Source organism: Chiloscyllium punctatum, chromosome 31, assembly GCF_047496795.1.
Source record: "Chiloscyllium punctatum isolate Juve2018m chromosome 31, sChiPun1.3, whole genome shotgun sequence".
Lineage (NCBI taxonomy): Eukaryota > Metazoa > Chordata > Chondrichthyes > Orectolobiformes > Hemiscylliidae > Chiloscyllium > Chiloscyllium punctatum.
Window position 1 is genome coordinate 39,372,875 of NC_092769.1, and position 14,698 is coordinate 39,387,572.

Genomic DNA, 14,698 nt, shown 5'->3' on the forward strand with positions numbered 1-14,698 from the left:
TGGACATGTTGAAGAGCATGACAGGAGATTGGATTGAAACCAAGAGTTCAATAGCCTGATAGAAATAGGAAGAAGTCAATAAAAGGTGATTGTGGATCCTAGGGGATACAGACTCCAGGATTAGTCTTTGTGGGCATTCCTGCAGTAATACACGACAGTATTCCATGATGAGAGTTAAACCCGGGTGGCAGGAGAGGGAGCCACTGGGCATTAGTAAGTTTATTTCAAACACAGGAGGTTTGTTCAGTCAGTAACAATGTGTTCGACATGGAGGTGAATTGAGCAGTGATGGGAAATGTTACCACAAGCTGACAATGGAAAACTTTCCTTGGAACAGGAGGAGGCCATTCAGCCCCTCGACTTTGCTCTGCCATTCATGATGATCATAGCTGATGTGTGACATAACGTACAATTTTCAAAACCCTCTAATTTCATCAATAAACTCCTCTGCAACAGACAAGATGAGAATTGGAAAACTAAACATCTGCACATGCTGGGAAAAACTGAAAAAAATAAAAGAAATTGCTGGAAAAATTCAGCAGATCTGGCAGCATTTGTGGAGAGTGAACCTTTCAGGATCAGTGACAAGTCAGGTGACCAGCCGCAGCTGACCATTCTGCCTGTTCTGGAACACTCTCTGGAACAAGTTCTGGTGTGAGATTGTCAATGATAACTGAGAGAAATAGGAGGACGGGCTCAATCAGAATAAGGAATTCACTTCACCCGAACAGTGGGACACTCACCGACACAGTCACACTGCAGAGAGGCATTTCACCTGCCCCACGTATGAGAAGGGATTTACTCGACCTCACAATCTACTGAGGCAGATCTCATTCAGATGCTCAGTGAAGAGAAGGGATTCAGTTATTCATCCCACCCCCTGAGACTCCAGCGTGTTCACACTGGGTAGGAGCTGTTCACCCCTCTGTGTGACAAGAGATTTGCTGCGTCTTCAACACGATTGAGAGCCCAGTGAGTGCTCACAGGGAAGTGGTCATCCCCCTGCTCCATGTGGACTGCAGGACTCTGATTCTGATGTTACTGTCCATCAGAGTCAGGAGTGGACCTTGTACATGATGACACTGTTGGAGTATTGATGTTGTTGTTAACCACATTAACTGGGCTGGAGGTGACTGAACTTACATTGCCACTTTCTGAACCTCAGGATGTCTCTCTGGGCAGTAAGTCCCCACAAACAGCAATGTGACAATGAGCAGGGATCATCTGTTTTGATTTAAATTGTGATTGTAGCACAGCTGCTTCACAGCATCAGGTACAAAGTTGGAGTCCAGCCTTGTCCAACGGCCTGTGTGGAGTTCCCACATTCTCTCCATGATAGTGTGGGTCCCCTCCAGGTGTTCTGGTTTCCTCCCACAGTCCAAAGATGTGCAGGTTAGGTGGATCAGTCGTGCTAAATTGTCCACAGGATCCAGAATTGTACAGACTAGGTGGATCAGCCATGGGAAATGCAGTGTTACAGTGATGGAGTGCTCTGGGCGTGATGTTCTTCGGATGGTCGGTGGGGTTTGATGGGCCAATGCTCTCCTCCCACACTGTAGGGATTTTATTCTATGATTGAGGATAAAGGCTACACAGCAGGGTGTCCTTGGAGAAGGAGCATGTGGTGTGCATCAATGCTCTCGATGCCTTTAGATAGAAGTGGGCAACGCAGGGGATATAGTGCTTTATCTCCATCGCTGCCCCCTCCCCACAACTCTACTTTGATTTAGTCCCTTCTCATTCTGACACTTGTAATGGTTTGCTTGGCCCGAAATGGGCTTTGTTTGGAAATATTCAATTGGTTACACAAATGGTTGACTGCTGGTGATTATATGTCTAGATTAGAGTGGTGTTGGAAAAGCACAGCAGGTCAGGCAAGATCTGAGGAGCCGGAAAATCAACATTTCAGCAAAAGGCCTTTTCCAGCATCCCTCTAATCTAGGCTCTTGTTTCCAGCATCTGCAGTCCTCACATTTGCACTGCTGGTGATTATATGTTAACCAAAAGCAAAATGGCGTACTGATGATTTTGATGGTGGGTAGATTGCTGTGCTCACATTTCTGGGTCGGAGAAATGGGGAAAAAGAATGCTTCACAGCTAACAGAACGAGAACTGAAAAGCAGTTAAATCAAACCAAAGGTTCAGACAGGGAGGGAATATTTCCCTGGAGTTTGAGTAGCTGGAAAGTGATTGTGTCCAGGAATAGACAGGATTTTGTTTTACAAGGGTTGAAAGTTTTAAAACTGTTATATTCAGACAGTTTACGTTATTTTCTTTAATTTTATTTGCTGTGCAAAATAACTTTTACAACATTTTAAAACCAAAATTTACAAACCTTTTGTGAAAGATAAATGTTAAATAAAATCCATCAAACCATCCCTCACTGAAAACTGTTGTGGAAGTGCAATCTCCTGGAGAATCCCTGCGAACTCCTTCCTGCCCAGGCTCCATGACTATATACAGACCTGGGGGATAGCAGCAGGAGGAGACCATTCAGCCTTTCAATCCTGCTCCACCATTCAATGGGAAACAGCTGACCATCCAGCTCAGTCTCCTGCTGTGTTCCAATCCCTTTTCATGACTTTACCTTGAAGAACTATATCTAAGTCCTCCTTTGGCTTCACTGCCTTTTGTTCCAGTGATGTTGCTGTGTTACTGTGTGGGTGTAGGCAGGGGTAATGTGATGGTGCTACCTCCTGGAGGATGCACTCAGCGTCCCTCATCATCCTGCAGGAACATCAACTGGGGTTCAGCAACTAGAGATAGAAACCATTTCCAGGATATGGGCATCACTGGCTCAGCCAGCATTTATTCCCCATCTCTAGTTACCCTTGAGAAGATGGTAGGGAGCTGCTGTCTTGTACAATTCACAGTCCATTTGGTGCAGAGAGATCGAAAATGCTGCGATGAGAGTGTTGCAGGATTTTGGCTGAGTGATTCTCTGTCTTTGCTTCTTCAAATGCTGGTTAACTTAATCATGATCTGCACATGACTTTGAGATTTCAGTCTGCAAATCTTCACCATCTAGCACCCTGTATAAAGGAATATGTACATGTTAGAAATTCAGAGCAGACAATTCTACTTACTCTTTTTCCCTTTCTTCCCTCAAAGCTGTAACCCTCCAGCCCACTTACTCTCTCCCACCATTCTGACTCTGCTACCCCCTAATGTACACCCTCCCCATTCCCATGGTGTTACTGATAAACAGATCCATGCCACCACTTCCCGTCCCTGGTTAGACTCTGCACCCTTTCTGGGTTCACTTCCTTTCCCTTCAGTTGCTGCAAGTGAATAATGTAACAGCAGAATGAAACAAAAGGAAAGAAAGGGAGGTGGCAGATCCTGGACAGAAGAGGAACCTTCAATCTGGGAGAATGGATCAGATCCTTCTTCGTTCCCCATTAGTTGATTCCGACCATAACAATGAATTGGGGATGGAGAGTGGTCCTCCATGGATGTAGTGATACTTTGACCCCCTCCCCCAACAGATCAATACTATGAGTAAATACGTTCCTCCTCCAGCCAATCACAGTGTGAAAAACTTTCCGCAAAGCATATTTACCCAAAGCACATGCTCCAAAACCCGCACACATTTTGTACATGTACAGTGCCGTGTTTCCCCACACACGTGTGGTCCCTGCCTCAGGGATTGTGGGAGTTGTAGTCCCCATGACGCCATTGGAGCCCTGTCTCTGGAAAGTCAACGAAAAGTGTAGACTGGAGGGTGTTGTGTATCTGATCCCCATTCAGACACACATAACATTTGGATTGTCACTGGGTTTTATTGAAACATCTGCTTCCACAACCTGATTTTCTGATGTAAGGAATATAGATTCAGCCAACTGGGGTGTGGCGAGAATAATAGGAGCAGGAGATTTTAAGCAGAGGTGACTCAATGGTTAGCATTGCTGACTCACAGCGTCAGAGACCTGGATTTGGTTACAGCCTTAGGCAACTGTGTGGAGTTTACACGTGCTCCCTGCGTCACTGCGGGTTTCCTCTGGGTGCTCGAGTTTCACCCCACAGTCCAAAGATGTGCAGGTTAAGTGGATTGGCTATGCGAAATTCCCAGTGCCCATACCTGTGCAGGTTAAGCCATTAACCATGGGAAATACAGGGAATGGGTGAGTGTGAATGGGATGCTCATGATAGGGTTGGCGTGGACTCCATGGACGATTACCCTATTTCTGCACGGTAGGGCTCCTATTCCATTCTCATATAGAAGAATGTACCTATCTCAATGTGCTGTGTATCTGTGGAATTCCCTATTCAAAATGCGGTAGATGCTAGGACAATGAGCAAATTTACTGAAGAAATACAGATGTTGAATTTGCAATGAATTGAAGGGTAAGAGAGAGCAGGCAGGAAAATCCAGCTGAGACCGAGGTGAGCTCAATCAGCATGGTATTAAATGGTGGAGCTGCATTGCCTCTCCTGTGCCCAGTGCTTATCTTCTTGCGGTAATAACGGAAAAGCTGAATCCAAAACTCACCACCTTCACCAAAGGAGATTTTTGGAAAAAGCAGGATAGTCAGGTGGATTAGCGTTTCAAACTTCGAAAGTAAGGAAGCATGTGGGAGAAAATGATTTTTCAATTTTAAACTGAGGTGAGTTAGACCGGTTATAGTCCAACTTATTTAATTGGATCATGATGAAGGAGCAACGCTCCAAAATCCAGTGTGCTTCCAATTAAACCTGAGGGACTATAACCTGGTGTTGTGAGATTTTTAACTTTGTACACCCCAGTCCAACACCGGCATCTCCAGATCATGTAAACTGAGGGGAGACAGTGATTTATGGTTTTAGACTGTTCAGTACATTCACACCGTCCAGAATACTCTGTTTTGAACATCTATCCTGTACTTTATTACAAAGCCAAGGTCTCTGACAATGAAAACCAAAACATCCAGGTAACATGGCCTCACCTCGTAATCTGATAAAAGACTTGTGATAAATCTGGTTGAATTTAGAATACAGTTGGAAAGCGGGAAGATTAAATCCAATCCCAAGATCCTGTGTTTAAACAAAGGAGACTACAATAGGATGAGGCAGGAGTTGGCTAATGTAGACTGGAAGCAAAGACTTTAGGGTGGGACAGTTGACAGACAGTGGAGGAATATCAAATAATCTTTCAAACTGCTCAGCAAAATTATATATCAGTGAAAAGGGAGGACTGTAGGAAATGGAATAATCTGCCGTGGGTGGATAAGGAAATAAGGGAGTCTATCAAACTGAAATAGAAAGCATTCAAATTGGCAAAGACCAAGAAGAAACTAGGAGATTAGAAAAACTTTAAAGATCAACAGAAAGCTGGATGGGATTGGGGGAGAAAAGTGATGAGTAGCTATCCCCAGGGCTGGAATAGCAGTTTACACTGTTAGAGGGGAACCTATTATTTGGGGAACATATGGCCTCTGTAATTGTTGAAGCACTTAACTGTTACCATAGAGATAATCCTGATCAAGTGCAAAATCTCAGCACACTCCAAAAGCTTGTACTTCCAAATAAACCTGTTGGACTATAACTTGGTGATGTGTGGCTTTTAACTTTGCCCACCCCACTCCAACACCAGTTCTTCCACATCAGAATCCTGATAGACAGCCCCACGGAAACTGAAGTGCCTGTCAGATACCTGACTGAGCCACAGGGCCGTGAGGGAGGGGTATGTGGTTTAACCACAAAGTGCTGAGCTGAACTCGACTTTTTTAACTGCCATTGCCATGGAGATAATATTGAGAGACAGCGTCCATTCAAAACACAAACCACAAAGGTATAAGAATGGGAGCGGCACATCGGACAGGCGGGGAGTTACCTGATGCTGCCTGGAGGTGTTCTGCATGTACACTATCCAGGTAACTGCCATGTCTCATCAATAAAGACTCAAAGAAGACCTCTCAGAGTTCTGTGCCCAGTTATTCCTATCCAGCAGGGTTCAGGAATATGAGTACACAGCAGTCAGTCTTCACAGTGGAGGATACGAAGAACATGCCAGTAATTGATAAGGAGACTGAGGAAGGTGAAGACCAAGGAACAACCATTATCACGAAAGTGTTAGAGCTGGGCAAGCTAATGGAGCTAAAGGTAGACATGTCTCTTTGCCAGGATGGAATACATCCCAGGGTACTACCAGAGGTGGCGGGAGAAATAGAAAATATATTTGGAGTCAGAGTCCTACAGCAGAGACAGGCCCTTTGGCCCAATCTGGCCCATGCCGGCCAATATGTCCATCCACGCGAACCCATTTCCCTGCACTTGGCCCATCTGCATCTGACCCTTTGCTATCCATGTATTTGTCCAAATGTCTTTTACATGTTGTTAATGTACCCACCTCAACCACTTCCACTGGCAGCTCAGTCCATATACATACCACCTTCTATGTAAAACAGTTGCCCCTCAGGTTCCCTTTCATAATTTCTCCTCTCACCTTAAACTGATGCCCTCTACTCCTTGATTTCCTGGGAAAAAGACTGAGTGCATTCACCTTACCCAAGCCTGTCACAATATTATACACTGCCAGAAATAGATCTCCCCTCTGTTTCCTCTGCTCTAAACAAAAAAGAATCCTCGCTTGTCCAACCTCTCCCTCTAACTCAGACCCCTGAGCCCATTTCTTCTGCACCTTATCCAGTTGAATAACCGAAATCTTCACTGCATTCATCACATTTCCAGTGTCTCCCCACGGCGCTGGAACAGACGTGACATCGCCAACGGATTACAAGCCATGATCGAAAATTAACCCCATTACAACAATCCCGTTTTCATTGTATTTTCCATGGTGCAGGTATCCTTCTGTCTTTCTGGTTGCATGGTTAATTAAAAACTTGTCCTCATACAAAACAAATCTGTAACTTCATTATTCCTGGGAAATGTGACATGTATTTTCAGACTTTTAAAAACAAATGAAAGCTCTCTCCACATTCACCACGCTGACATGGACTTGGCTGTGTCTCAGTAATTTTTCCAGTCACATTGACACTTGAAATATTCGCCCACGGACAGAATACACACCTTTCTTTCCACATGAAAAGGCCAATGATATTCAGATCGGCACGGATTAAGTAACTGTCAAAACTGAACATGAAGTTCAATCTGAATTTCTCATTCACAAATCTGCCCTTTCAGTACCCTACAACAGAGAAAACAAGTCACCACCATTAACACAGGATGGAAATTCATAAGACAATTATAGTATTAAATTGTAGTTTCTTTGTTCCCCCAAAGCTTTAATTCTCAGTCTCACAATTTCTCCCTTCTGTGAACTGAAATCCAAACCAATCTCCTCACCCCTTTCCTCCACACCCAGTTCTAATGCTCTCTCCTCTCGTTGAATTCAGCTTCTTAGCTCCTGCCTGCAGACTAAGGACCAAAACAAAGGTGTGGCACGATGGCACTGCTGCCCCACAGCGTCCGTGTGGAATTTGCATGTTCTCTCCGTGTCTGCGTGGGTTTTCTCCGGGTGCGCCGGTTTTCTCCCACAATCCAAAGATGCATTGGTCAGGTGAATCGGCTAGGCTAAATTGCCCATAGTGTTATGTGCATTAGTCAGAGGGAAATGGGTCTGGGTGGGCTACACTTCCGAGGGTCGGTGTGGACTGGCTGGGCCGAAGGGCATGTTTCCACACTGCAGGAAATCAAATCTAATCAAATCAATGAATCTGACTCGGAGTCTCCTGGGTGTTGGTGAATCCTCCCCCCACCTCCCAAGGTTTCCTAGTCAGACCAACATTGATTTTTTTTTTCCAATCTGGAACCTCTTATTTATTTCCTCCACACCAACCCTCTGATAAGAACCATCCTGCACACACTGGACAAATCACATCTGGTTGAACTAAAATGAACCAAATTAGAACTTTAATTGCAGGCCTGCCTTTGTTCCTTTCCATAACATTCCTGAATCTTCACCTGAGTTCTGATAACTTTCTGCAAAATGCTCCCCCCACCGATACGCCGACCACTTGTCACGATACCAGGGCAGGGACCAGTCCCCTGGGTCCTGTTCTCAGAGGGAGGAAGGGAGGGAGCAGCCAATGACAGAATAATCCCACACATCCAAAGCCTCCCTCGCTGGCACTGACCCATACTGCACATACGCCAACAATTGGCCAGCACTGCGCCCGTGCACAGGTCTCCCCTCCTACAGAGCATGCTCCAGATCACACAGGTGCCTGGGTGATTGACAGCAGCTGTGCCCAATAGGGTGGATGGGGCGGGGCTGCAGGACTGGAACAATGGGATTGTAAACAATGAATGAATGTGGAGGACACTGGGGGATGGACAGGTCAGTGAGGGACAGGAGCAGTGCAGCAGCAGGAGGGGATCCTGGACAAACTGAGCAATGGGAGAGTCTGACAGGAGAGAAACGACAGGATGGTTCTGTTTGGAGACTCAGGCAGGGACAGCTGGGAGACAGTATGGCCTGGTGGCTTGGGCATGATTTCCAATCAGCCTCTTCAAAGCCGCTGTTACCAAACTCTGAACCCGATTCTCTTGGTCCAGAGGTAAGGACACTACCGCCATTTCTTGGTGGGCTAGTGGAAAGAAGGGAAGATTTTCTCAATCTCACTCACATGGAAACTCCATGAGCTCCTCCCACTTACTGTCTACGGTGGGAATGGAGGAGACAGAGCAACTGGAAGGGGGTTAGGGATATAGGGACTGCCTTTCAAAAGGAACTCATCTGTGTTGGTGTTATTAACAAGACTCAGTACACAGTCACCAACACAAAGTTGGTGTATGTGAAATTTATCCAGAATATTAACACCCATAACTGGGTGACGCAGACCCCAATGTACAGAGTTAAGTCCGGGATATTAATAACGGCTTTGTGTGTGAGAAATCACGTCTCATGAACTTGATTCAATTTTTTTGAAGTAATAACAAAGAGGATTGATGACGGCAAAGCGGTAGAAATAATCTACATGGACTTCAGTAAGGCATTCAACAAGGTTCCCCATGGGAGACTGGTTAGCAAGGTTAGATCTCATGGAATACAGAGACAACTAGCCATTTGGATACAAAACTTGTTCAAAGGGAGAAGACAGAGGGTGGTGGTGGAAGGTTGCTTTTCAGATTGGAGACCTGTGACCAGTGGGATGTCACAATGTATCGGTGCTGGATCCTGAAATGTTCATAATTTATATAAATGATTTGGATGTGAATATAGGAAGTAATGTTCGTAAGATGACCCCAAAATTGGAGGTGTAGTGGACAGTGAACAGGATTACCTCAGATTATAATGGGATCTTGATCAGATGGTTGAATGTGCTGAGGACTGGCAGATGGAGTTTAATTTAGATAAATGTGAGGTGCTGCATTTTGGAAAAGCAAATATTAGCAGGGTGAATACACTTAATGATAAGGTCCTCGGGATTGCTGCTGAGAAAGAGACTTTGGAGTACAGGTTCATAGCTCCTTGAAATGCAGAATCACAGGTAGATAGGATAGTTAAGAAGGTGTTTAGTATATTTTCCTTTATTGGTCAGAGCACTGAGTATAGGAGGTGGGAAGTCATATTGCGGCTGTACAGGGCCTTGGTTAGGTCATGCTTGGAATATTGCATGCAATTCTGATCTCTTTCCTATCAAAACAATATTGTGAAACTTGAAAGGGGTCAGCAAAGTATTACAAGCATGTTGCTAGGGTTGGAGGATTTGAACCAAAGGGAGCGGATGAATACACTGTTTTCCCTGGAGCGTCAGATGCTGATGGGTGACCTTATAGAGGTTGATCAAATCAGTAGGGGCATGGATAGGGAAAATACACAAGATCTTTTCCCTGCGGTGGGGAGGAGGCATGATGGGGGATGGGAGACAGAGGGGAGACACCGAGAGGGGGAGGGTGACCGTTATTTTGTAGATTACAACACAACCCTGTTCCTGTTCTCTCCCTATCCCCTTCAATCCCTCTGAAGGGCTCAGAACAAGTGTACAGTCCCTGGAAAGTAGAGCTTCAGGGTGATCAAGTGCTGAAGGTCAGCTACCTGACCTGCTGTGCTTTTCCAGCGCCACACTTTAACACAAGCTGGAAGAACAACACCTCATTTTCTACTTGGACATCCTGAACACCTCTATCAAATTCAATAATTTTAGGCCCTGAACTCTCCAATGTCCTAGCGCCCTAGCCTCTTAACCCACACACCAGTCCTTGTTATCATAGAGCATGCCATTACACACTACCTATGGTTCGCCACTAACAGTCCTCATAAACAGCTATTCACCCTCCCCCAGCCAGTTCGTTATCCACTCCGTTGTCCAACTGCTCCCATCTCTTTCTTTGGACTCTATCCCCACCTATCATGTACTCCTTAACCCCTACCTTCTGCATAAAAAGTGACATTTCTTTTCAGTCACATCGGCTCTGAGGAAGGCTCAGCGAATCCAAAATGTTAATTCTGATTTCTCTTCTCAGATGCTGCCAGACCTGCTGAGCTTTTCCAGTACCTTTTGGTTATTGTGAGATTTACAGCATCCGCAGCTCTTTTGGTTCTAATTTACCAGGAATTTCTAATTCAGGTCTAGCCACCTAAAACCGTGTGTTTATCAACACTCCCAGTCCATACAAACTCAATTTCTCTCCCAATCTCTGCTGTCTCTCTCATTCCCTTCACACTCACGGAGTACACCCGCACCATAGTGACAGTGCACCTGCACAGTTTATGGTCACATGTTGGCCCACTGGACCCACCCCTCATTCACTCCCATTGTCTGGAGGATCACATCAACTCTCCTATTGGTCTGAAGCTGCCATCAATCTCACCGGCCCCATTGTGACACGAGTTGTGCGCTCCTCCCAGGAGTATTGGAGGCTGAAGGGTGACCTTATAGAGGTTTATCAAATCATGAGGGGCATGGATAGGATAAATAGACAAGGTCCTTGCCCTGGGGTGGGGGTGTCCAGAACTAGCGGGCATAGGTTCAATGTGCGAGGGGAAATATATAAAAGGGATCAGAGGGTCAACTTTTTTCACAGCAGGTGGTGTGTGTATGGAATCTTCTGTCAGGGGAAGTGGTGGAAGTTGGTAAAACTAGACCATTTGGCATCTGGATGGGTGTATGTATTGGAAGGGTGTAGTGGGATGTGTGCCAAGTGTTGGCAAATGGGACGAGATTAAGTTCGGATATCTGGTCAGCATGGACTAGTTTGACCAAAAGGGCTGTTTTCATGCTGTATATCTCTATGGCTCTGCACTGGCATGAGCTTCAACATTCAGTGAAAGGGGGCAGTATCACAGAGTAGAGGGACTGGGGGCTATTCAGCCCATTGGGGCTGTACTCTCTCTCTCTGGAGATGGTGCCAGTCTGTCCCAACTCACCTCCCATTTGCCTGTAAGAAATCTGCTCCTAGTTGAAATCACTGCTTAACTTTCTGAGTTCCAAGGAGAATTATCCGACCTTCTGCTAACTCTCCACATAGAGAAACGTATCTTATTTTAATGTTTCAGTGTTATCGAGATGTACAGCACAGAAACCAACCGTTTGGTCCAACTTGTCCATGCCGATCAGATATTCTAAATTAATCTCGTCCCATTTGACAACACTTGGCCCATAACCTTCTAAACCTTTCCTAATCACTTACCCAATCTTTTAAATGTTGCCTTTTAAATGTTGCAATTGTTCCAGCCACCACACTTTCTCTGGCAGCTCATTCCATACACATAGCACGTTCAGCTTGAAAACAATGCCCCTCAGATCCCTTATAAATTGTTTTCCTCACTCCTTAAGCCTGTGCCCCATAGATTTGGACACACCTAACCTGTGAATAAGATCCTGGTTGATCACCCTATCCATGTCCCTCACAATTGTAACAACCACTGAGGTCATCTGTCAGCATCCGATGCTCCAGGGAAAACAGCCCCAGCCTATTCAGCCCATCCCTATATAGCTGAAACCCTCAACCCTAGTAACATCTTTGCACATCTTTTCTGAACCCTTTCAAGTTTCACAATATCATTCCGATAGCGGGGAAACCAGGACTGAAAGCAAAATTAAAGAAGTGGCTGAATCAATGTGCTGAACAGCCACAAAACGCCGTCACAACTCGTGTACTCAATCCACTAACCAGTAAAGGCAAGGATACTAAACGCCTTCTTCACTACCCTGCCTATCTATGACTCCACTTTCAGGAACTATGAACCTGCACTCCAAGATCTTTGTTCAGCAACGCTCCTCAGGACCTTTCCATTAAGTGTATTAGTCCTGCCCTGATTTGATTTTCCAAAATGGAGCATCTCACATTTTTCTGAATTAAACTCCATCTGCCACTCCAAAGCCCATTTGTTTGAAGTCCCATTGTAATCTGAGGTAACCTTCTTCCCTGTTCACTGCACCTCCAATTTTGGTATCTATGTAAAGTCACTGACCATGCCTCCTATATTCACATAGAAAACATTTACATAAATGAAGAAAAGCAGTGGACCCAGAAACGATCCTTACAGCATATTGCTCATAGAACATAGAACATTAAAACACAGTACAGGCTCTTCGGCCCTCAATGTCGCGCCGACCTGTCATACCAATCTGAAGCCCATTTAACCAACACTATTCCATGTACGTCCATTTGCTTGTCCAATAACGACTTAAATGTACTTAAAGTTGGTGAATCTACTACCGTTGCAGGCAAAGCATTCCATACACGGACTACTCTCTGAGTAAAGAAATTACCTCTGACATCTGTCCTATATCTATCACCCCTCAATTTAAAGCTATATCTCCTCGTGCTCGCCGTCACCATTCTTGGAAAAAGGCTCTCCCTGTCCACCCTATCTAACCATCTGATTATCTTGTATGTCTCTATTAAGTAACGTATCAACCTTCTTCTCTAACGAAAACAGCCTCAAGTCCCTCAGCCTTTCCTTGTAAGACCTTCCCACCATACCAGGCAACATCCTAGTAAATCTCCTCTGCACCCTTTCAAAGCTTCCACATCCTCCTTATAATGTGGGGAACAGAACTGTACACAATACCGTGCAGCCTCACTAGAGTTTTGTACAGCTGTAGCATAACATCATGGTTCCGGATTTCGATCCCCCTGTTAATAACAGCTAAAACCCTGTATGCCTTCTAAACAACCCCGTCAACCTGGTGGCAACTTTCAAGGAAATGTGTACCTGGACACTGAGATCTCTCTGCTCATCTACACTACCAAGAATCATACCATTAGCCCAGTACTTTGCATTCCAGTTACTCTGACCAAAGTGAATCACCTCACACTTGTCCGCATTAAACTCCATTTGCCACCTCTCAGCCCAGTTCTGCAGCTTATCTAAGTCTCTCTGTAACGTACAACATCCTTCGTCACTATCCACAACTCCACCAACCTTCGTGTTGTCTGCAAATTTACTAATCCATCCTTCTACGCCCTCATCCAGGTAGTTTATGAAAATGACGAACAACAGTGGACCCAACGCCGACCCTTGCGGTACACTACTGGCAACTGGACTCCAGGATGAACGTTTCCCATCAATCACCACTGTCTGCTTTCAGCGAGCCAATTACTGATCCAAACTGCTTTATCTCCCACAATCCCATCCTTCCGCATTTTGTACAATAGTCTACTGTGGGGAACCTTATCGAACGCGTTGCTGAAATCCATATACACCACATCAACCGGTTTACTCTCACCTATCTGTTTGGTCACCTTCTCAAAGAACTCAATAAGGTTTGTGAGGCACGACCTACCCTTCACAAAACCGTGCTGACTATCCCTAATCAAATTATTCTTTTCTGGATCATATCTCTTATAACCTTTTCCAACACTTTACCAACAACTGATGTAAGGCTCACTAGTCTATAATTACCAGGGTTGTCTCTACTCCCCTTCTTGAACAGGGGAACCACATGTGCTATCCTCCAGTCTTCTGGCACTATTCCTGTAGACAATGATGATTTAAAGATCAATGCCAAGGCTCGGCAATCTCTACCTTGGCTTCCCAGAGGATCCTGGGATAAGTTCACTGGGCCAAATGGGTTTTATCTATTTTCACACTCTGCAAGATTTCTAATACCTATTCCTCATGAGCCTTAATCCCACCTAGTCTAGTAGCCTGTATCTCAGTAATCTCAACAACATTGTCATTTTCTAAAGGGAATAGTGTTGAAAAATATTCATTTAGTGCTTCCCCTATCTCCTCTGACTCTACACACAACTCCCCACTACTATCCTTGATTGGCCCTAATCTTATTCGTCATTCTTTAAATACCTATAGAAAGCCTTAGGGTTTACCCTGTTTCTATCCGCCAACAATTTCTCATGTGTCCTCCTGGCACTTCTGAGCTCTTTCTTTAGGACTTTGCTGGCTATTTTGTAACCCTCAAGCGCCCTAACAGACGCTTCACATCTCATCCTAACATAAGCCGCCTTCTTCCTTTTGAAGAGAGATTCCATTTCCTTTGTAAACCACAGCTCCTGCACTCTACAGCTTCCGCCCTGCCTGACAGGTATATACTTATCTCGGACAAATAGGACCTTTCTCTTGATCTTTGAGGGTCCCTATTCTCTGCCTGGTTACTCGTTTATCCTTAGTGTATTTCTGGAATCTCTGGATTCTCTGGGAACCTATTTCCCAAAGCTCTCTCATGTCCCGTTTTTGCTCTCCTGGTTTCCCTCGAGGAGACTCCGACTGCCCCTATACTCCTCCAGGAATTTACACAAACCCAGCTGTCTGCACCTGCCGTATCGCTCCTTCATTTTCTTGACGAGA

At 45.1% G+C, this 14,698-nt stretch overlaps 1 long non-coding RNA gene across 5 annotated transcripts in view; it reads right to left on the reverse strand.

Moving 5' to 3' along the window:
• Positions 1-2,260: 2,260 nt before the first annotated feature.
• LOC140456942 (uncharacterized) overlaps positions 2,261-14,698 on the reverse strand; it is a 32,547-nt gene continuing 20,109 nt past the window's right edge. For 4 of the 5 annotated variants that reach the window (XR_011953242.1, XR_011953244.1, XR_011953245.1 and 1 more), the window contains 2 exons: positions 7,009-7,126; positions 2,261-3,032 (listed from right to left, as the gene is read on the reverse strand). This is a non-coding gene — a long non-coding RNA (uncharacterized lncRNA). The remainder of the gene's footprint in view (positions 3,033-7,008; positions 7,127-14,698) is intronic. The other variant, XR_011953246.1, reaches the window with a different exon arrangement.